Source organism: Leptinotarsa decemlineata, unplaced genomic scaffold (assembly GCF_025532065.1).
Source record: "Leptinotarsa decemlineata unplaced genomic scaffold, Ldec_3_MD MMD2_tig00005009_RagTag_RagTag, whole genome shotgun sequence".
Classification (NCBI taxonomy): domain Eukaryota; kingdom Metazoa; phylum Arthropoda; class Insecta; order Coleoptera; family Chrysomelidae; genus Leptinotarsa; species Leptinotarsa decemlineata.
The window spans coordinates 479313-503024 of NW_027412615.1; the positions used below are offsets into that span (position 1 = coordinate 479313).

Here is a 23712-nt window from a genome sequence, read left to right on the forward strand (position 1 = left end):
CTCAATTCAGAAGATAGAAAAACAACGACTCATTAAAAGTATTGACAATCAGTTTCAATTTCGATTGTGTTCTCAGGAGAAATGGTGAGACAAAGCAAATATACGCATGTTGTTTCCTTTCTGAACGTTTATCTGACATTTCACTTTCACAAAAACAACTCTCATATAAACTTATTTATTCGAGAGTTGTCGCATTTAACTTGCAAATTGCTCCTAACAAATCCATTATTTAATCATACCGCCCAAAAGTTAGTTTCATTCAAAGTGAGGGGGAAGCCGGTTAGAAGCGACTGTGGAATGGAGAAAGAGAAAAATTGGAAAACATTCCAAAATCGTTAGGAATTCAATAGAATACAGAGTCAGTCATTCATTTTAGAACTATGGGGATTGTTCACTCTATTCAGTCATCACCGAACAATACATTTTCAAGTTAGGATTTCTTCGATATGAAAATTTACGCGTTCAAAAAAGTCATTTATCAGTAAATAACAATATTTATTTCAGTTCCAATATTTTACATTTTCAAAAGTGTATGTATTTTTTGATACATTTTCATTGGTTACAAAAATTTCAACTGTGCAAATAGTACGTCCGAATCAGAAATGGATAAAAGTTTTAACTTCTCGAACTCATTACTATGATTGGACATCAATAATGGTAATTCTGTGATCAAGCTATCAGAACTAAAAATATTCTGAGAGAAATTCACTGATTTCCAATAAATTTATGGAGTAAAACTCATTGGGGTCAAGATGAACGTTCTTTTTATAGTTTCATTACCTTCCAAGAATTTTGAAACAAAATGAAGTCAATGAAAATTATCTCGAACTCCTTGTGATGTACAATAGTTGTCATCAATTAGGTTTTAAAAAACTTTATCAGAACATAACTTAATTTAGACTTTTGAGTTACTCGTCAGTTTTTGTTTTCATTGAACTAGTTTAGTGTATAAGTTTGAAAATGTCCCACTAGGACGAAACTGCAGTAACGTCAGTTGCAAATAAAAGTGGTGAGAAAGATAGAAAGTTCCAGTTCTCAAATTTCATGATACAAACTTTTTTTTTAATAGAAATATTCGTAGATTGACAATTTCACTAAGAACATGCTATAGTGATATCAACTCTCATAACAAATTGAATCAAATGTCGGATACTGACAGCAATTTTTACTCGAATGGTCTTGAAAATCTACCTAGTGTCTATGAAATTTGCAAAACAGGGTGTTCTCTAAGATGGTTGATATATATCAGGAATTAAATAGTTCTGCAATAAATTTTATGATGAATACGTTGTATAAATATATGTCGGTCTGCTAGAAGTGCAGTTCTAAAAATGAATAATAACTTTTGTCATATTTTTCAGGAACTCTAGACAACTCATGATTGAAATTATGTTCCGGAAATATCAATCAAGAGCTCTTTTTTGTGAAAAAAATATACGGGATATTTTTTTTTTAATAAATTAGTGTTCTCGTATTCTTGTTCATCATTCATTTTGTCTCATTGTTTGCTAATGGGTATATCGTTTTCAGATAAATTCAAATATTTTGGTCCCGGTATTTTCAGATATTTGATGTTTCATTCATTCTTTATTCTCGTTGACTTCAAATCTGTTCACAATATTCCAGACAATAAAAGTCAAAACCTTAAACCTCCATAAAAAACATTGTTACCACATTCAATAAAACATTGAATTATATCTTGTCACTGTCATCCAATGAAACCTTTGGTCCGAAAAATTGTTGAACGATGTTCTTGGCATCGACTAACACTTTTATTAGTCTCTTGTTCTGGGCATATTTATAACTCTACAAGCCACCTATAGAGCATTATCAATATCCGGCACCATCTGACGCAGATATTGTCGAAACAGAGATGTATTTATCAATTAATTTCCGTACTTCTGAATGGGGAGACATAAGATGTATATGTTGTTCTCAGAAAAAGTATTTTGAATTTTCAGTCGTTTCCAATTCATTGGAGTACAATGTAGATATAATGGATAATCCCAGCAAAATGATAAACAATTTCAAATAGTCTGTGAGAAAAGATCACTCGGTAGCTCAAAGCTTCAGTTTTTGCGAAAGTCGGTTGAAATAAGATATTGTTGCTGCTCATTTCTAGATTTTTAGATTCTGCAAACGTGTATGAGTAATATGATATTCAAGTTATTCTGGTCATTTATGAGATTTTTATCCTACATTCGAAGGAGTTTTTTGAAATATATGAAGTTAATCGAAATCATGCTTTATTGATTCAACGAACATTCTTAATTTTTAGGAAAATGAAAACCCATGATTGTCAGATATGGTTCAGACAAAACGATTTGCAGTGATGTATCAATTAATTTTTGATGTGAAAGTTCAATTTGGTATAAGTTCAATGTTTTCTTCACTGATGGAATCACTACTTCAAAAGGCACCAGAAATGTTCATTGCTAATTGGAATAATAATGATAAAAACAAATTTCATTTCTTTGGATAAACTGACTGAATTGCAATCGGTTCTTGTAATTTGTCACATCTTCGACCATCCTGCAGAATGAATTCACTCAGTACGTGACTCAAAGCGTCAATCTTCATGAAAATCCTTTTCGAAAAAAGTATAGTTCCTGTATTTATCTCGGTTGATAAAATATACCCTACACTGTAGATAAAAGTTCACTTCGTTTCGCATGGCAAAGTGGCGGAAAAAAGTGGGTGAAAAATAATCAATGCTTTGAACATAATGTATATGAAGAACAAGAAAACTCTCTCGCGAAACTGTAGGATGATGAATTCCTTACAATTTAGATATTGATGATGTCGCTCTAAACTTGAGTCAAGCAGTGGGATTTCGATGATGACTTTGAATGAAGTTTCGTTGTTCTTCTTTCGCATAATTTGGTATCTATAAAATTTCATAGGTGTTTTGTAGTAGTTTGATAGGAACCTGTTTCTGCTATTTTGTTGAGTCAAATAATGTTACATCGCCGAATAAACCGGATAGAGGCCATCAATGAAATGATTCTTTGAAATTATGACTATAAAAAACCGCACATTATTTTGATTTGATTATTATCATCTTTTATTTTGGTATGCGAAAGTTGCGTCGACAGGATTTTTGTTGTGGTCAAGGTTCAAATTCTTCTCTCAAATTATATGCTGTGTTATTACTAGGTATGATTTCCTAGTAAAAACAGATTAGGCAGAGACAAGACATTCAAATCAATTTTGATTTCAATTGATATTAATTTCAATTATGATATTACCATGTATATTACTGGAGTTTTTTCCCAACACCAAATCGTTATTTTTAACACCTCGACACGTATTTCGATCACCAAATGATCATTTTCAAGAGGAAGATTAAACTGGTTTTGTATTATGAAAAAACACTCCAGTAATATTTATTACTACACCGAAGGTTCCAAACAATGCATCATAAGTATATTACCATGTGATATCATTGATTTTATTTACCTAATTTCACTTGAACTGGGTGAATTTTGAATTATAATAGGTAGTTGAATTGGATATATATTTGATTGGTAGTTCTGTTTAAAATCTGTAGCTGTAAACTGTAAAACATAAAATGTTTCTGAATTTTGAATAACTCATCATGATACATGATGGGATTGGCCGATACTTGATGAAAATCCGTAACTAACGTATTCAAAAAACACTTCATTGCGAGATTTTCACTGAACAATTTCACAAAAACACAACACGTGGTTTCTGCGGGCGCGTCTAACTCATCATGGTTTCTGAATCCCTTTAAGATAAAAGTCTCATAGTTTGTGTTAGGAAGGATTTTCATCATGTATCGGCGAGTCCACGTTTTTCACACAGAAATCAATTATTATCATTCATTCCATATATTTCACAGATCAATCGTATCTCAACAAAAACTGACATAACTGAACAAAAACAATTGGCTAAAATTGAGTATAGGTCATAAAGTTAATTCAACCCATGTTCATTACAACCCATCCAAAGGGTGAAAATGTTAAAAAAACCCTAATTTTTTTCAGAGCAGCCTGTTACAATCCGTCATATTTAATTCAATGGAATCCATTCAACGAGTGCCAGACAGCGATATAATTTGTAGCAACAACCATGACAGGGCAAAAAAGCAATTAGAAGATAGAAAGGAAGCTGTATTGAAAAAATTAATGGAATAATTGATAGAGTATTCTAATGAAAAATAATATTTACTTTCGAAAGAATTGATGTTGGTTCTAGTGAGGGAAACAAGTCTGGAAATATTTTTATTTCTCGGAGAATTGCAAACATAAGTGAAAGAGGTGAGAGAATTTAGCAGCTAAACCATCAGAGATGATTATCGTGAGAATATAAGAGTTGAACTCAGATTCAAACCATAATAATGATGGTGATTGAAACACGTATCGGAGTGTTGAAAATAACGGTTCCTATCTTCCTTCGAGAGAAAGATTGAACTATATTTCTTGATAATTGAAACACGTATCTAGGTGTTGAAAATAATGATTTGGTTTTGGGAGAAAACTCCAGTTATCAACCTAGGATTTGGAATACTTCTGATTTCCTAAATTCAATGTTATCGCAAGAATTCTTTCTTTAATAATCTCATGGTCCGATTCAGTGAAAATATTAGTAGGTGAGCATCAGTTGGCATACATATCCTATTGAATTCTGAAGGCGAGTCCAGCTTTGGTAAAAGATTATCGGAGAAGTCAACTGATTAACAAAGAGATATACTTCAGGAGCTGTTTTTTTGTGATCATCTATAAAGAAGGGAAAAAAATTAAAGTTTTCACCACTGAACGGAGTGATTCAAGAGTGAAATAAGTTTGAATATTTCATCATCATTTTTGATGAATTGATAGGACGATGATTCTCATGAGAAGATGAGGCGATGGTGCTACCAATCCGAGCTCTCTTCGAAAAAGACCCCTTTTCCTTTAGATATAAAACAAAACAATTCATTACGTATTGTAAAAACAATACGTTATACGTCGATAGAAAAAACCGCGATAACATATGCCTTTGGAGGATAGCTTACTATATCAATTCCAATAAGGTGGTGATTAGAGAGTTATTCAGATAAAAATAATAACAAGTATAATGACAATGACAACATCGGAGACCTAGGCTTATCAAAGCGCCTGACTTTTTCTTTCCTCTGGTCAAGTGGGCTGAAGTCGGAAACTGAGGGGTTTATCATGGCTTCCCAGGATGATGTCTCCAACACCTTGTATGTGTGATTGATGACTTGTTTACTCTATGGTGATTCATTCCATCCAACAGCTTAGTCTACCGCAATCGCGTGATGGGTGTACAGGTTCCTGACACAAAGTTCAGGAAGGAACGTTGTGAGGAACGAGAAGTGCCGAATTTATTGGAACTATTCGTTCCCCACCCTCAGGCTCATACGAGTTAATAAGCCTGATGTAGTCCTTCTCGACCGCCACAGCAAGACGATATTTGTAGTGGAGTTTTCAGCTCCTGGCGAGACGAAAATCGTCCGAAAAGAGGAGGAGAAACGAATAAAATATCGAGATTTTCTTTTCAAAATCTGCAGACTCTATCCAGACCACTCTGTCAAGATGGTTGTTCTGAATATTGGAGTCCTTAGCCCTCTCTACTCTCGAATCTTAAAATCTAAAATCATACCTGCCTCGCGTACTAGGGCAGGATAACACATATATATATATATATATATATATATATATATATATATATATATATATATATATATATATATATATATATATATATATATATATATATATATATATATATATATATATATCAGAAATCAAACTTCACTTTGCCAAGCTTCACTTTGCTTCACTTTGCCAAGCTTTCGCTTCTAATGGGAAGATAATTAAATGAATTGTGAATATTTTCGCCATTGAATAACATTACAAATCATACTTACAGTAAAAATGAGCAAAAAACAATAAATTGAACATATAAATTGACGAGAAAGTTATACATGTATTGGATTTTTTTGTGGGTTAGACAAATGTCATACCTTCACATAAATGTCAGTTTTCAAAAGATATGATGATTTCATAATTTTTGACTCGAAAGAAAGAGTTATTGATTGATACATATATCATTATCATTATGTTTTTGATGTAGTTCCAGTAAGTTACTATATATACTGCTGAGATTATCAATGTCAGTTTTCTTATTCATACAATCAGGAGACTTATCAATTCCAACCATAAAACTTTGATATTGGAGTAATTTGGTTTATGTCCTGTTTCTATAGAGTGTTGTGCTAATACACATGATTTCTTATTAAGCTTTATATCACTTTTATGTGAAGTTACTCTATCATTAAGAATTCTTGATGTTGTTCCAATATAATTCAAGTTACAATTGTTACCAAGGAATGTTATAGATCACATTTGTCTTTTTTGTAGTATTCGTTTTATCTTTCAATTTAGTATTCAAATTCTTTAGAGTTTGAATATTTTTTTGGCATATTTTGATATTTTGTTCATTATGAAAAAGTTTAATGATATTTGAAGATAAATTTCCAAGATTAGGTATAGATTTATAAGCAATATTGATATGTGTACTATCATTGCATACATTTCTGTTAATTACTGCCAGTATTGTAAATTATTGTATTAAGAAGTTTTCTGGGATAAGAAATTTCGTTTAATATGTCTCTAAGAAATCTGAGATTTTTTTGCTTGAGGGAAGTGTGTACTAATTTTTCTATTATTTTTTTCAAACAGGGTATTGAATTAATTTCAGCAGATTTTTTATGAGAGGAATAGTAATTGATATATCTTCCTGATCATATTGAGAAATCTCTTGAGATTATTAATGATAGTGAGTCTTATGTTAAACTTAATAGAGATCCCGTTTCAACAATACAACAAAAGGCAAATAAAATCATTACGGATTTGAAAAAATCTAAAATGATATCAGAAGATGAAGCAGGTCACCAAACACGGACTTCGATTCGAAGAATTGCATTGAAGAATTGCAGAATTGCAAAATGTACATGATTTATAATTCCATATCACCCAAATATTATGGACTACCTAAAATACATAAACCTGATTCGAACCTGGGACCCATTATTTCCTCCATTGTTGCTCCAAATATTAAAATTGCTCAAATGGTCACTAAAATTCTAACTGATGATTATAATTATGAAACTGAATTCTATATTGAGGATTCTTTCGATTTTTCCATTTTATAAAGGAAAAATCACCATCTCCAGGTTATAGAATCAATGGCCTAAGATGAAAAACAGAGATTGCATCTTTTGATGATCTTCAGCCTTTTCCGTTTCAGTAAATGTTCACATTTATTTATTGTATCATTATGAAATGATGTGTAATGAAATTTTTGATGTTGTCAATAGATATGATGAAAAGTTACAATTCACTAATTCACACTAATAGAAAATAATCAGACCCTTCCTTTTCTTGATACAAGAGTTATCCGTAAAACTGATAATTTGTTGATTACAGATTGGAATGTCAAACCTACTAATTCAGGAAGATAAATCAATTACTATTCCTTTCATAAAAAATCTGCTAAATTTAATTTAATACTGTGTTTGAAAAAAAAAGAGAAAAATTAGTACACCCTTCCCTCAAGAAAAAAAATCTCAGAATTCTTAGAGACATATTAATCGAAAATTCTTATCCCAGAAAACTGTTTGATAAAATAATTTTCAATACTGATAGTAATACAAATTCCAATTTAATCAGCAGAAATATATGTAATAATAATGGTTCACCTATCAATTTTTCTTACGTACCTATACCTAATCTTGGAAATTTATCTCCAAATATCATAAAACTTTTTTATAATGAACAAATTATGGAAATATGCCAAAAAGATATTAAAACTATAAAGAATTTGAATACTAAATTGAAAGATAAAACGAATACTACAAAAAAGTCAAATGTAATTTATAACATTCCTTGTAACAATTGTAACTTGAATTATATTGGAACAACATCAAGAATTCTTAATGATAGAGTAACTTCACATAAAAGTGATATAAAGCTTGATAAGAAATCATGTGCATTAGCACAACACTCTACAGAAACAGGACATGAACCAATATACTCCAACATCAAAGTTTTACATACAGAAAAAAAAATAAATTCCAAATGCCTTTTTCTTGAAATGGTTGAAATTAATAAGTCTTCTGATTGTATGGATAGGAAAACTGACAATGATAATCTCAGCAGTATATACAGTAACTTACTGGAACTACGTCAAAAACATAATAATAATGAAAATTGTATCGAAAAATGAGCCTTTCTTTCGAGTAAAAAATTATGAAATCATCATACCCATTGAAAAATGACATTTATGTGAAGGTATGACATTTGTCAAACCCACAAAAAAAATCCTATACATGTATAACTTTCTCGTCGAATTATATGTTCAATTTATTGTTTTTCGCTCATTTTTACTGTAAGTATGATTTGTAATGTTATTCAATGGCGGAAATATTCACAATTCATTAAATTATAGGCTCTGAAGAAGCTTCCCATTAGAAGCAAAAGCTTGGCAAAGTAAAGCAGAGTGAGAGACCCTGTTAATCTATTTTACCGTACATTTCTCCAGTCGCTAAGATTATCCAATTATATATATATATATATATATGTATATATATATATATATATATATATATATATATATATATATATATATATATATATATACATAGATATAGATTATTATCGAGTGTGTATGATATACATCAAAAGGGAAAAATTCGTGGACAATAGCCAGAAACACGTGTCCGCGGTTTGCCTCCATATTTCTTGAGTGTCTTGTCCACGAATTTTTCCCTTTTGATGTATATATATATATATATATATATATTTAAGAATTTATGAATTTATATTGGTATATCCATTGATCCTACTAACTGTGCGAATCCAGGGAGATGTTACTAGCCATGTGAAGCCGGAACGATTCGCTACAAAGTTATATTTATTTATATTGTTTCAGCTGATGTAATATAACTTCCTCTCAGATGAAAATTTCTTTTCGAATTTCCATCTATGATTCCTAATACTGTTATGGTGATATACTTTTGAGTATTGCGTTATCATTTCGAACTTTCAGAAAAATAAAAAAAATTGATGTGTAGTGCTACAACTTATATATCACTTTGGACCACATTGTACAATGTAAACCCAGCTTTCACATCAATATGATGTATCTTCAAACAACAATGTAACCCGTGAAATCCTAATTTCAATATCGCTTAAAAAATAATTCATCTGGTGTCGAAGCAACGCATTCATTATCAATATCCATGAAAAAAAATGCTTCCGAGAGCTGAGTATGTGTGGGCTCCACCACCTAATGAAGTTGAACTAACTGGAATTGTGGTCACGTACTTCTCCACCAACTTCACGGATGGTGAAACCGAAAAACTTTTATGTCATTAGTGTGTCCTAGGAGCCTAATTAAAATTATCAGTTCGCAAAGCCGGCATATATAATGCCGGCTTTTGGGAATGAAAACGTGTTTCCAATGTTATTGTTTCATCTATAGATTCTCTCATTCATTTAACTTCTTGATCAACAATTTGATTCAGTATCACGAAAGGACAACTTGTGATTCTTGAATTTTCTCTCAATATTACACTCAACCAATTACTTTACTGATTCGATTTTTTTCACATGTTAAAATTTGGTTTTTCTCAATAGTGTCCCAGAATCTAGAACACAACTCTCTGAGCCTCAAAAAATTACGAGTAGGTACTCAACACATAACATTCGTTCTCTGAAGTTACCTTCAGAGAAGACTGTTTTGAAAGACGAAGGACGAATCCGTTTAACGATCGATGTCTAAGCTGGGTTTTGACACGGACTGCCTTCAGGAGCCTCAACTATATTGGATATTCGTATATTGAGTCTTCTGTGGAGCCTTTGAATGTATAAATGTTATTGCCTCCACCCAGCTGATTTTTTTGCACTCAATGAACCTCATAAATCTCATTCTACTCAACCAATTTTAGCAATGAATTGGCGGTAGAGGGTACTCGACTCATAGATATTTTTCGTGTGAGAGTTCATCTACTTGAAAGTGCGTTACGTTACTGACGAAACTGCGATTAGTCATGATGCTCCCTCCCTAGGTGAGTTTGGCAGCTATTAACGTAACTTCCATAAAATACGAAGCTTATAAGCATACCAGTATCTGAACAATTATGAACCACTTCCGTATGCAACAATAACAAAATTCATCAATAGATAACACTACGACAGTTTTGAAAAACAGATGTTCCAAATTCTACTTATCAAACAACAAAATAAAGTTTCTTAATACTCACGCGAGTATAAGGAAACTCACGCGAGTATAAGTTAACTCAGGCGAGTATAAGGAAACTCAGGCGTTTATTAGAAAACACTTACTATTACATGAGATCCACCCGATCCGAAACAGAACCACCTTGTTCGATTCGCTTGGATTGAGCTACAAAATTCCAGATGTGACATGAGTTCAATTGTTGGGTTTCGCCGGTGGATTACTATTTTGTATAATTATTGATAATTATTGTCCCACTGCTCGTGGATAAAACTCTACAATATCTAACCACATTGCGAATGTGAGAATTATGAGAATTTGGATTTGACAGCTTGGAGATACATCGAAATTATGGACATCTATGAAACTAAACTGCACTCTCATAATAGTAATACTTAGACGGAAGTTTCCAGTGATGAAATATGGAACAGAAAATAATTGGATTTTTAAAAATAAAAAAGTGATAATTTCTAAAGTCAATATTTGAAAATTTGATTCATTACAAGGAATATTTGTTGACTATTTCAGTCATGATAAGAACTCATGGTTGATGAAAATTCAATCTGTGGATTAGAAAATGAATGAAATATTGAAAATTACAGAAATTCTGAATAAGAAAGAACCGAAATCCTAACGTTTTGCCAGCACAAGTGGCTGGCTTCTGCAGAGGTTAATTCATCTTGATGATTTAGTGATCACTGGTGATTTCTAGTTCGTAGGTTGTATTTATTTCATTAGTTCGGACTTCCATTTCCTAATATGATATAAATTGATTTGAAATCCCTGAAAGAATAAGCAACAACCAGAAAATAAAAAAATAATTGAACTATTAACACGAGCTGAAAATTGAAAATTATTAACAAAAAATGAAAAATCAAAAATTAAAAGATTCCCAACCAAGTTACTTCACGACGTTTTGATTATTAGTATCCGAGATCTGATTATTTATAGGTCATTCGAGTGCTTTCATATATCCCCTCTTCCCTCTTACTGCTTCATTGGTTTTAGCGGTAGTTGACCGTTTGGTGGGAATTCGTCGTATTCCGCTTTATTAGAGGTTTCCATATGTTACGTATCTCTGAGCAAGCTTGGCTGAATGCGTTGTTGGACAACATTTATGCGGCTTCTTAGAATTTTCTCCTGAACTAGTGTTTCTCCTTGTGGACGATTTCAGCTTGAGCCCACTTGATGTTATGTTGATGAGTCGAAACATGCTCTGCTATTCCTGGTTTCTCCTCGCTGTGTGTGTTTCTTGTGCTCGGCAATGCGAACTTTCAATGGCCTCTTAGTTTCACCAATGTATGATTCTCCGCACTCGCAGGGTATCCGGTAAATGCAATTCTTCGAATCGAAGTCCGTGTTTGGTGACCTGGTTTTCGTGAGGCTGCTACAGATAATGTTGCCAGATCTGAAATAGGCCCTGATGTTATACATGGACCCAATCCTTCTCATCCTTCACGACAATCCTCTGATGTAGGGAAGTACAGTTACTGGTTGTGGCGGCTTCTCTTCCTCAAGGAGCTCTTGCTGTCTTTTAGCTAAAGCCTGTTCCACCATCACTTTGGAGTAATCATTTCGTTGAAAGTCATTTTTGATGATACCTAGTTCATTTTCGAGACCTTCCTTTGTTCACAGAGCCCGAAAACACTGTCTAGTAGAGGTAGGATGATTCCTCTCTTAGTCGATTGAAGGTGGTTGGATTCCTGGTTCAGATACTGTCCTGTATGGGTGAGCTTTTGTTATTCAGCTATTCATTTCGATTTTATCGATTCCTCCAGAGATTCCTGTGTGAGTGGGTTTTCGATTCACAGATGTTTCCCATTTAGTGTCGATTCTCTTCACCAATACGTCTAATAATGGCAATTCGTTGAGGACTTCCGTCTCCATTGTTGAAATGATGGAAGGACTTACGTTGTTGACGTGCTACAGGAAGGTGTTTAGTTCTGCATTCACATGGTTCCATATTATGAAGGTGTCGATCAGGTATTTCAATGGCCAGAGTTTCAAACCTCTCCATATATATATATATATATATATATATATATATATATATATATATATATATATATATATATATATATATATTGTATATATATATATATATATATATATATATATATATATATATATATATATATATATATATATATATATATATATATATATATATATATATATATATTGGCTATAACCAGCAAAAGTGGCGATCCCATTGGCAGTCCCTCAACTTGCGTTAAGAATTCGTCCTTCAGTTGGAAGTAGCAGTTTCGTACACAGCATCCTAGTAATTCCATGATTACTCATATCGGTAAGTTTGTGTGTGTTCAAAAATAAGTTGAATTTAGATTTTTCACAAAAATGATTATTTATTCATGTTTTATCATGTTTTATTTGAAGTAGTCCCCTTCAAATACGACAAACTTGTCTCAGCGTTCTTTCTTGTTCTCGAAGCAGTTCTGGTATGCACTTTGTGGTATATTTTTGACATCTCTCAGCGATTCGTTTTCTATTTTTTCAGTACTCGCATTTCATGTGTTACTTTAATCTTGGAAACAGAAAAGGTCATAGACGTCCAAATCTAATGAATATGGTGGCTGTGACATGATGACGGTGCTGTTTCTGGCCAAAAAATTATGAACGGGCAATGACGAATGAGCAGGTGCATTATTGTAATGCAAAAGCCATGAATTGTTTTTCCACATTACCGGACGTTTTCTTCGTATTGCTTCTCGTAAGTGGTGCATAACTTTAAGATAATACTCCTTATTGATCGTACGACCATATGAAAAGAACTCGTGCTGCACTACGCGACAGTATTCGAAGAAAACAGTGAGCAAAACCTTGATATTCAATTGGAGTTAGCATGCTACTTTTGGTCTTGGCTCTCCTGGGCTTTTCCATTGGAACGATTGGACATTGGTTTGGATGTCATAACCTTATACTCATGATTCCTAACGAGTTATGAGTGTTTCATGCAAATCTGTATCGCCATTGACGTAATTCAACATATCCTGAGCGATGCTGATGCAACAGATTTTTGGTCAAAATTCAGAAATTATGGAAAGAACTATGCTGTCACACGATTCATGCCCACAATTTCTGAAAAAATTGTATGGCATGAGGTAACCCATATGTCGACATCCTCGGCAACTTCTCTAATAGATTCGACGATTCTCCATAGCAATTTTTTTTACTTCCTCAACATCAATCATTGGTTGGGGCCTCCAGGTTTAGCGTCGTCAATGACATCTTGTCGACCTTCTGTGCAAAGCTTGTATCACTTGTAAGCATTTTTCTCACTTTGTACAAGAAGTGTATGCCACTGTTAATATTTGAAGTGTTTTGACACAAAACTTGATGCAAATTCTTTAATCCATTTTCTCCGACAACATTAAATTGCCAAATACACAAAACACTTCTAACTTTTATTTCTCTCACCAACAAACCAAACATGATGAATAGCTAAAACTGTGAACATATATTCGACATGAATATTCCAACATAAAAAAATCGTCAATCGAATGTACGTAGCCGCGAAATTTGAACATTCACTTCCTTTTCTAAATACGTGAAATCAGTCATAATATGATATTGCATATTACGTCATTCTGTGATGATTATAGCGATTGGTAACACACATGGTGTGCCATATCGAGTTTGCATTAGTATCGTGAGGAGTAAATTTTAATGAAAAAGTTTCGTATATAAGTTTTCTCAGTACATTCAACCTCTCAACATCATCCAAAAAATGACTTCTAGGCATATGGAAGTTGTATTCTTCAAAATTAGAGATGTGCCAAAAAGTGGTTTCACCGAATAACTGAATACCGAATACTACTCGGTTTAACCATCACTGACTCGAGTATTCGGCCGAATCATTCGGTTTAAATGTTGATTTGATGTTGAAAATTAATATTCATATGAGTTTTGGAACTAAATGTCGATTTGATTGAGGTTTGAAAGGTCTAACATAAGAATTTTCGTTTTTTACTTCTTTACCGTGTCATATAGCCAAGAAAATAAAAATACTCGAACCGAATATATCCGGCATCAAAACCAAATGATTCGGCCAAATACAAATAGTGAATAAAATGCCGAATACACCAAATATCAAATACCAAACGGATATTCGGCTCATAACCACGGTACTTTTGATATCAATCATATTACTCCTTGGAAATACTCTGAAAATAAACGGTCGCTGAGTTAATTTAGAGCGCGTTTCGTCATAATGACATCTCAAGCGAGTATCTGCTTTAATGAAATAATGACATTTTTTTCAGAATACTCAAAAAAAATTTTTACTTCAATTCATTCATATGAAACATATGAGTTCGTATCAAGAAGTTTCATTATTTTTCAATTCAATTCCGTTGAATATATCGTGTTTTTTGTATTATTTTTCTATTAATTATCAAATCCGTAGTACACACATGAAAAAACAAAACACAAGCAGGGAGTGCGAGAGCAGTCAGATGGAATTATCACCTATGAGTTTCAATTATCATTTCCACATTTTGACACTGCAAGAAGCACTACCAAAGAACCTACATTTTATCTCCTGATTATGCTTATTCGATTAATGAAATGCGAGTTTTGGACTAATTAATATATCAACGATTTTATATGAGAGTGGAAAATAGCTATATTTTTTGATATTACTATCTGATTGGATATATTGTCTGCGTCTCTGATTTATTACTTCTCTTTCATTCATACTATGTTTGTTTCAGGTGAGTTTTCAATCTTCAATTCGACCAGTTCTTCATTAACATACCTGGTTTTTGAGAAAAGCTATACTGAAATGATGTGAGTCCAACATTTGCAATATTTGTTACTGTGTAAATTGATTCATACTTCCAGTGTATAATGTGATGTAAATTGATTTGAAATTCCTGAAAGAATCTGTGAAAAAACTGAAAAATAACAATTATATCAAGCAAAACAACTGAATGAAATGAAATAGAAGCAACAACCAAAAAAATCAAAACTTTGAAATATTAACACAAGATGACAATTGAAATAAGTGAATTGAAGAGGTTATATTTTTAGGAGTGATCAACTTTTGTGAAAGAAAATTTTTGGTTTTCTACTACTCCATCTTGATACAAAAAACAAGGATGAGGGAATCTTCCAAGGAAAGAAAGGAAGTAATCAATTTCAAAATAAGTAACTATATACATGGATGTGTAAATCATGCAAAGAAGTACCTTTCAGACACAAACTGAAAGAAAGTCCTCCTGAAACAGCTACTTTCATATAAACATTGAATTACATGAAAGAAAAAAAATTATTTTGAAACAAATACTTCTATATGAACACTGAATTATACAGAAGATACTTTTCTCTACTCATTTTGTATTTCAAACATTCGTTGTGGAATAAAAATCAGATATCATTCACATGAGTTCTACTTTCAAAGTAGCAAAAAGCAAAATATTAAAATATTAACACGAGATGAAACTTAAAAAAAATATTAACAAGAACTGAAAATTAAAAACTAATAAAAAATTCAAAACAAGTTTCTTCACGACGTTTCGATTGTTAGTATCGTATTCGGGACGATTGTGTATACTTACAACCGAAACGTCGTGAAGTAACTTGTCTTGAATTTTTTTTTAATTTTTAATTTTCAGTTCTTGTTGATATTTTTTTTAATTTTCATCTCGTGTTAATATTTTAATATTTTGCTTTTTGGGTTGTTGTTTGTATTTCATTTCTTCGTAATTTCATAGTTTTTGCTCAGTATAATTGTTAGTTTTAAGCTAATCTTTTCAATTTTTTTACAGATTCATTCAGGGATTTCTAATCAATTTATATCATATTAGATAATGGAAGTTCGAGCTGATGAAATATTTTCAATATTGTAATAAATGAACTGAAATATAATAATAACCTTACTTCCATACCGTTCAAACCTACCTGATCGATTGTTCAAGAATAGGTATCAATACAATAACACTCATGAGTACTATTTTGAAAATAATTCCTGTGGTACTTTCAAAAATTTCATTTTTTTTGGAAGAATATTCAGTTTAACTCTATACCTGAATTTGGATTAGTTTATTTGTATGTAGAAATTTTCTATAATTTTGCTGCTTTTCCCACTTTCGAAAATGGAAATATTGACCTTTTTACGCACATTACTGCCACTTTCTTTGTCATTTGAGTCCATCAAATGAATTCTGGAATATTTTCCAGATTCCAGTTGATATGTATTCTCAAGAAGTTATCAGAATATCACAGTACCTGATTTTTATGATAATCCTCTACTTGCGTTCGTGAATATTTGGGAAGAAAATTCACGTTTTTCTATGTTATTATAATTGTTTGATATTTGAACGATAGGGTATGTTACTCACTCATGAAATGAAGCATTCTGCTATTTTTTATAAATATTTATGTGTGACTAATATATCGAAGAAACTGTATTTAGAATATTGATTTATCTGTTTAGATTCCGAATTACTCCGGTTTCCCCATGCAATGCAATCAACAGACTGCAGATCACTCTAAAATTCGAGGATAGGTAGACACGCGTACACACACTAGACACATAGTGATAACGCGGTCTGAGCGTTACCAGCTTGGAGAGCCTAACACTATACAAGGTGTTTTCTAATTACAGTGCAAATGTAAATGAAATCCTCTGGATCCCAAAAAATAGGAATGAGACTAAAGTGAATAACTTGGAAATCAGGTATATTCATAAAAAAATGTTGGAAATGACCACCCACCGCCAAAACATATGCTTTTTTTGAAACGATTCTTGGGCACACTGAATATTTCAGGTGACTTTTATATTGTGTTCCAGCAATTGCGCGATTACATAGATCGTCATTATTCGCCACAAGGGTAGTGTAATCTGGGGTGAAGAAATGCCTCTGTAAGGGGAAATCTACCAAATTCAGATCTTTGACTTAGCAGGTGACTGCCTCGTATGATCCTACTATTGGAATATGTTAAGTCTAATCACTCGCGTGCTTCACGGCAAGTGTATCTTTACAAGTAAAACGTTTTTTAGGAAAGACGATGATTTGTTTTCTAACATTCGTGAGGCACCATTCAACTGTTACGAAAGGAAAACAGACCCAATTATCACGTTTACGCTGAATACCAGTTTTGCTACAATTATTTCACGTATTCGATTACAAAAAAAATTCAATGACAAATCTCGTGGAAATAAGGCTTAAACGTGCTATAAGTGATGAGAATATAATTGTTGTTCTTCCAAAGTTACCATAATTGGCTGCAGTGGTGATTTGTGGCAATGGTCTTGGCAGTTTATCGTGTAAGGAATCACACGTTAAAAGGTAAGACCTCGTTAGTCCTTAGTTCGCACAAGTTTCTCAACTTCTGAGAGTTGTCATTCGTATGGGGGCAACAGCTGATTAACGGAAAAACAGATATTTTTTTTAAATGGTTTCTGGATTTTATTTCATGCTCTAGTCCTTATACTTTTTCCAGAGATATGATTTTATTCACTGAAGTAGTTTTCTAAAGCCTATCATGAATCTTCAAAAAAGGTGCTTGAGGTACTAGACGATTAGAATATTTACCTCTGTGGAAACGTTGATTTCTGAAAGCATTACTTTTGGCAAATTCATACGCAAGAACATCCAGTCATGAGTAATGTGTGCTGATATTCGAATAAATAATAGAAAATTTGGTTTTATGAAGGGCAAATCAACACAAGATGCGATTACCGATTTGATCAAAAAGATGTACGCAGTGGTTGACAATAAGGAACCGGTCATCTGTGTCTTCATCGATTTGGCAAAAGCCTTTGATACTGTGAGCCATCCAAATTTGATGAAGTTCCTCGAAAATATTGGATTCAGGAGGATATCAAGAGATTTCTTAAATAACTAATTGAATAATCGGCAACAATGTTAACAAATAGATAACACCCGGAATAACAATGAAACTATACGATATGGAGTTTCACAGGGCACTCTTTCAGGACCTATTCTTTTCATACTCTATATCAATGAAATGTTCAACCTACCCATTCCTGGTGGTATAACTGGCTTTGCTGATGACACGATTGTTTTTTCAAAGATCGAGACTGGAACACTCTGAAAGAGAAAATTCAAAATGCACTACCAGTTTTATTCAAGTTCTTCTATATAAACTTCTGACAGTCAATGTGGGAAAAACAGTATACTTACCACTGACCAGTTATGAACCAAACTTTTCCGATTTGGACCGAATTGAAGTTAGAATTGAAAACCAATATATATGCATCTGATGGAAAATAAAACTGCTGAATATCTCAGCATCATAGTAGATAGTCATTCGAGGTGGAATGCTAATATCTGTAAATCGATAAAAAAAACTCCGTTTATTTAAGTAAATTTAAATATTCAAAAATATTTTTTGATGTACATCACCTTTGCATCATACATTATACACTTGTTCAAACACACATCATTTATGTAATTATTGCATTGTGTGGAGTAACTAACAACTATAACTAACAAGATACTCAGCAAAATACGTCACCATTCTAATAATGATCTTTACAGGGAATCAGTGTTTCTTGATATACGCCAAAGTTTTTTACTCACTAAGCATACCAAAGAAAATATATTCCATCAAACAAACACGTACGTCATATATACAACACCCGATATAAAAAAAAGCTTTGGAAGTACCTGTGATCACCAAAACTATTGGACAGAGATGTTATATTTTTCTTGCTCCCAAACTATTCAATAATTCCAACTGTAATCAAGAATCTCAATTCATTGTCACTATTCAAGCCAGAAGCCAAGAAATGGAATACTATGAAAATTAGAAATGAGATGAGTACACTGTTTGATAGACCTCAAATTGAAATGTATCTATGTTCTAAAGTCGTATCTACTTTTGTATCATTTGGCATTTAATATATGTACATATATATGATTGTGTTTCAATTATTATTAAGTTATTATCGTGACCAAAATCATAAATTTCATTCAGCATATCCATTATATATATATAATATGTGACTGTGCTTGAATTATTATTATCGATTTTCCTCATTTTGTTCCTAATCAGTATTTTAATATGTATGTGATTTATTTGTTATTTGAGTTATGACATTAAAAATAAAATAAATACAACAATAAAAATTAATTGGCGCTCCGGGGCGACTTCATTGATTCCAGTGGCGCATTTGCTTTTTCAGCTGTAGGAAAACCCGGAAAAACCTGCAGCACCACATCATCTGAAGATCTTGTATGTGATTGTGTTTGTTTATTAGCCTGACATTTTTTCATATATATTATTTATTTATTCGATTGCTTTTCAAAATTTTATAAAATTACTAAATATTTACGAAGGTTCGAAATAGATGAACACTTCAATCTAGCTAATTATTATAATCTTCATACAATCATTGTTCACTGCGGTTCTGGCGTTGAATCTGGTCATTATTACGCCTTGGTAAAAGACGAAACGGACTGGTTTAAGTTTGACGATAGTCGTGTCACTAAGTGTTCTGCAGTGATTGCAGTTTCTCTGCAATCGAAAGATGAATCAAAGTACTCTGCCTTATTTTTAGATAGTACTACAGTTTGCTGAAGGGGAAAAAGAAATTACTTTACGGCGTTGTGTTCGTGTGTTTGAACGTCTAATTGTTACATCAACTGAATCCATTATTCTAGTATTTTTGCAAAAACTTGAATTTGAAGGTATAGTTCATATATATATATATATATATATATATATATATATATATATATATATATATATATATATATATATATATATATATATATTATGTCTCGCTTGCGTTCACGCAGTTATTTTTATCGAGTTCTTTCTTGGTTTTTCTTATTTTGTCTGACGATGCCCAATAGGCTGAAATAGCTGTTTGCCGGTGGCTCTTAAATTGAAATCAATATTTGAATGATCAAAAAGTACTTATCTATTTATCTTTTGATTTTCATGGAATTATATTTCAGCAACTTGAGGAAGAATGAAATTTTAATCTTCCTCTTTGAAGATGATCACTTGGTGATCGAAACACGTGTGAAAAACTGAAAAACATGCTTTTGAAGAACATCGAACTAAAAAGTTGGAAATATTTTTTTAAATGAGCTTAAAACAATAACGAACGAAAAATACTAGTATTATTGTACAAGAGCATGGGCGCTTTGTGCCATATTTTCATATATTAAGCGCACGTTGCTTTTTTCAGAATAATACTAGTATTTTTCGTTCGTTATTATTTCAAGCATATTTAAAAAAATATCATTTTCAACCTTTTAGTTCGATGTTCTTCAAAAGCGTGTTTTTTATTTATTTTAAACTATATTTTCATTGTTTCAGGTACCGAATTGTAAAATTTTGACAAAACATATGAAAAGGTTCGTTGAGAATTTGATTTCTTTAGAATGTATGGGTAGATGAGTACATTTCGATTTCGTGTATTATATTCGTGTTCTGGCTCAGCTGGTTCTGAGTTCCAAGAATGAAATCTGACGATTACACACAGAAAATATAGCTGTCCAATATCAAAAAAATTTGACTCTTTATATAGGCTATTGAAAGAAAATCTGAGGGGTTATTGAGAATCAGCCTAATGAATCATTTTTGAATTATTTCCAAAGGATTCAAATGTATCCTAGATGCGTTTCCCCAAACCGTAATAGCGTATCTCGAATGACCCTCAACAAGAGAATAGTACAGTTTTTTCAATTCGGTGATGAGCAAACATTTTTTGAGACGTTTGAGTTGATAAATACAAATACACGTATTGGAAAATTTTCGTGAGAAATCGACATAAAAGAATGGAAATAGTTCTCACAGTGACATGGAATAATACGACCGGAATAATATGATATATTCGATATCGAATTCAGATCAGATTGGATCTGCCAACATCTGGATCGTAACCTTAATAAAATACAATGACTCGGCATTTTCGTTTTCTTCATGATAAATGTTGGTATATTGTTTAGGGTTCTCGCTGAGCTTTCCTTTCGTTTCTGATTCCAATTAAATATTTGACAGTGATGTAACAGGAAGCTAATTTGATGTATTGCAAACCAATTCAATGGGTATTCTTAGGCGCTGAAAAAAATAGTTTTTCAACAAGGAGAGAAAAGTGGAATTCAAAACAGTACATGGAGAAATGGAAAACAATTATTGGGGAAATGTGAATCTATATTGATGAATTAATATAATAATGATAATGATAATAATAATCTCCCAGAGCGTGTTGCCCCATGCTCCGGAGGATATTGAATCCGTTGTGGGGAACGAGAGGTGCCGAATTTATTGAAACTATTCGTTTCCCACCTTCAGGCTCATACAAGCTAATGAGCCTGATGTAGTCTTTCTCAACCACCAGAGCAAGACGATATTTGTCGAGGAGTTTTCAGCTCCTGGAGAGACGAATATCCTTCGAAAAGGGAAGGAGAAAAGGATGAAATATCAAGATTTTCTCATCGAATTCTGCAGACCCTATTCACACCACTTTTTCATAATTGTTCTGATTATTGGAGTCTTTGGTGAAATGATGCCCTCTCTACTCTCGAATTTCGAAATCATACCGACTTGCCACACTAAGGCAGAAGTCTCAGCCGGGCAGATACAAAAGGCTGTTATTCTTGACTCACTGCGCTTGTTCAGATAAAAACAATGATAATGATAATGTAATTCATCAAATGTATATTGAAGGTATACTATAGTTCTCAAATTCATAAGAGAAGTATATTAAAAACGGCAGCACACGTCGTCCAATCGCTTTCCGAATCGAAAGGACGAAATTCCGGCCTCATGGTTCGGAAGATTGAACGGCGTGTACACAAGATGGTGGCTGAGATCACGTCGGCGGGACAACACGCGTCTCGTATCCAATGTGTGATAGATTACAGGGCGGCCAATAGGCCTTTCACGCCCGCCGTGCAGCGAATAGCCGCCAATCTACGACGTATCCATCACACTTTAAGTCAAGGCGTGCTACTGACCACCAAATAGCACTGCCTTGATAGGATACGAATGCTAGTGGCTGCTAAGAACTAACTAGTGAGGCGAGGGGAAAGTATCGCGGAAAACCTTAGGTTTAGCGAGAAACATTCTCGCTTATTCCAAGAGCCTCCAAGTGTTGTGGATAATCCGCCGACCGCTGATCAGGTGGAATCCTTCAGGAAGGATATCTACTAACACCTGCAGCCATTCAACTCAGACACTCCAGCCCCAGCGCAGTTCGAAGCTTTCAACAGAGAGCCTCGACAGCCTGAGCTCAATGAACTGCGCAACCCGAATATCCCGGATGACGTTAGAAGAGCCCTTATGTGTTCCAAGAACTTCGCTGCGCCAGGCCCAGATGGGCTGAACACTTATTGGTGGAAAAATCTACCAAGCACCCACCACCATCCGAGCAGAGTTTTCAACTCATGACTGGACGAAAAGCAGCCGATTCTGGATTGGTTTGTCGAGGAGCGGACCGTTCTTATCCACAAAAGCGAAGATTTGTCGATTCCTAAGAATTACAGAACGATAACGTGCTTGAATTCGTGTTATAAGTTGTTTACAAGCATCTTATACAAACGAATACTCACCGCAGTTGACCGAGTGTTCGAACGGATATATGAGCAGAGAGAGTCGTAGAGAGGAGTCGCTCGATGTTAAGAGAACCTGCTCATCGATAGATGTGTAACGCAAGACTCGATACAATATAAGCGTAACCTCTCTATGACCTGAATCGATAACCGTAAGGCATTTGATACAATTTCGTATGAGCTCATCTTGCATTTGCTCAGATGCCTTGCGGTACCCGATAAAATAGTGAGATGCATTGAACAACTGATACCACTTCGGCGAACTCGGTTCACAATTGTCATTATCCGTTGCGCTCAGAAATACTCGAAGGTATAACTGTGGCACCCCCTGAGACCGGAGGCACAAGGTCACTCATTTGTTTTATATGGCTGATCTTAAACTTTATGCCTCTGGAGGGAAGGATCTTCATCAGTCCATAAGGGTGGTGGAAGAGTACACGTATGCTATCGTTATGAAATTTGAGATAGACAAATGTGCAATGGTCCCTCTCAAAAGAGGCACTTGCCGTCAGCATGTTCAGCATATGCGGTCTCGGCCTATATCCATCGATATATCGCGGCCCTTAGAGTACTATATTACCATATACGGCATTCTAACGGTATTGATGAGACACCGGTGTTGCCCTACGCTCCGGGGGATATTGAATCCGTTGTGGGGAACGAGAAGTGCCGAATTCATCGAAACTATTCATTCCCAACCCTCAGGCTCATGCAAGCTAATGAGCCTGATGTAGTCCTTTTCGACCACCAGAGCAAAACGATATTTTTCGTGGAGTTTTCAGCTCCTGGCGGGACAATAATCGTCAGAAAAGAGGAGAAAAAACGGATTTCACAATCACCTTCAAACAAACGAGAAAAAACGGATTGGATATCGAGATGTTCT

The 23712-nt window shown here is 33.5% G+C and overlaps 1 long non-coding RNA gene across 1 annotated transcript in view; it reads left to right on the plus strand.

The window, feature by feature from the left end:
• Window positions 1–23712, plus strand: part of LOC141484237 (uncharacterized) — a 697804-nt gene that overhangs the window by 365019 nt on the left and 309073 nt on the right. The window lies entirely within an intron of this gene.